The sequence below is a fragment of the Propithecus coquereli genome, unplaced genomic scaffold, assembly GCF_000956105.1.
Source record: "Propithecus coquereli isolate 6110/MARCELLA unplaced genomic scaffold, Pcoq_1.0 Scaffold82, whole genome shotgun sequence".
In the NCBI taxonomy this organism is placed as follows: domain Eukaryota; kingdom Metazoa; phylum Chordata; class Mammalia; order Primates; family Indriidae; genus Propithecus; species Propithecus coquereli.
In genome coordinates, this window is record NW_012154396.1 from 885,459 (window position 1) to 886,969 (window position 1,511).

A 1,511-nucleotide genomic window follows, 5' to 3' on the forward strand; every position below is an offset into this window, starting at 1 on the left:
AATTTTACTTTTTTCTTTCATTAAATGATTTATCTTTAATAATAAAATCTCTACAAGCTCACTTTTATACATCAAAGCCATAATGATAAATGTATGATATCAAATATAATGTTAGACTTTTTAAAAGAGCATTTGGAGTGGAAATCTCTTTGTGAAACATCAGTTTATTGAGTTACAAAACAAAAAGAATACATAAAAGGATGTCAGAGGCTTTTTGATCACAGGAAGAATTTTAAGACCCTCTCTTTCCTCATTCCCATCTCTTGGTCCTCTCCCTCCAGGATAGGTCAGGGTAAAGGGCAAGCTCATTTTGATGGCTCCTAGTGCCACAGGTTGTGATATTCACAGTCATGAGCACAGAAGTTAAAAGTCTGGGCCAGTCTAGGTGTTTTCTTCCCAGCTCTCTTTTAAAGTCTCTGAATCTCTATTTCCATGTGACTGCAAGAGAAGAATCAACCTCCCCTCAGGAGATGTGCTACCCTAAAGAGGTCTCTAATGAAGTAACGAAGCAAATTCTACCCCAAGTCTTAGAAACAACACAGCAGTTCCACTTCTTCTACCTGGTCATTACATTACTGGTGAGCCTAGGTTTTTCTCACCATGTAAGGGTAAATTAGCTAGACCAGAAATTGTTGGGGTTTAGAGTAAACACAACATAGAAAACCACTTCGATTCTAGCATTAGATCCATCTACTTTAGAATCCTTTACATGCTCCTGCCTAGCTCACTACATGACTGAATCAGGATTTGGATGGAAATGCTATAATAATGATAAAGTGCTTTTCTGTCTGCCCTTATTTCCTAAACCTGTATATCTTCCCAAAGAGGAAAAAATTAGTTAGAGGGAAGAAGAGGTGGAAGAGATCCTTTAAATACAAGATTGAGTGATTTGTGCTCCTGAGTTCAAACTCTTTCTCTAGGTTTACTTCTTTCACCAGATTACCTGAAAGTTTGAGTTAAAAGAAGTTTTACATATATAAATATGTGAGTGTATATGTAAATATATGTAAATATGTGTCTGTGTATAGGTCAATAAATTTGGTTATCTGTATCCCTAATCCAACAGTAATTCAAAATACTATCAATCTCTATGCTATAGCATATTGCAATGACAGTACATACGACAATGAATAGTGATAACAGAGAAAATGGATGATGACATTTTAAAAAGTCAAAATTCTGTTTTGTTTTATAAAGTATATACACATACACATTCACTGTGCAAACATTAATCATCTTTTCTTAGCAAAAATACTTATTTAAATTGCCACATTAATATGACAATAAGAGGAATTATTCTGATAAATGTTCCTTCTAAAACACATTATACTACATTTTCTTTTAAATAAAAACTAACACTACCTGAAGGATGGACATATTTGAAACACGGACTTCGGTGGGGGGGGAACCAAGGGCAACACACCTAACCTAATCATCTGTACCACGGGAAGGGCAGCGGGAGGAGGGGGCAGGAGGGAGGAGGGGACGGGTATTTGTATACACAAGGAGTG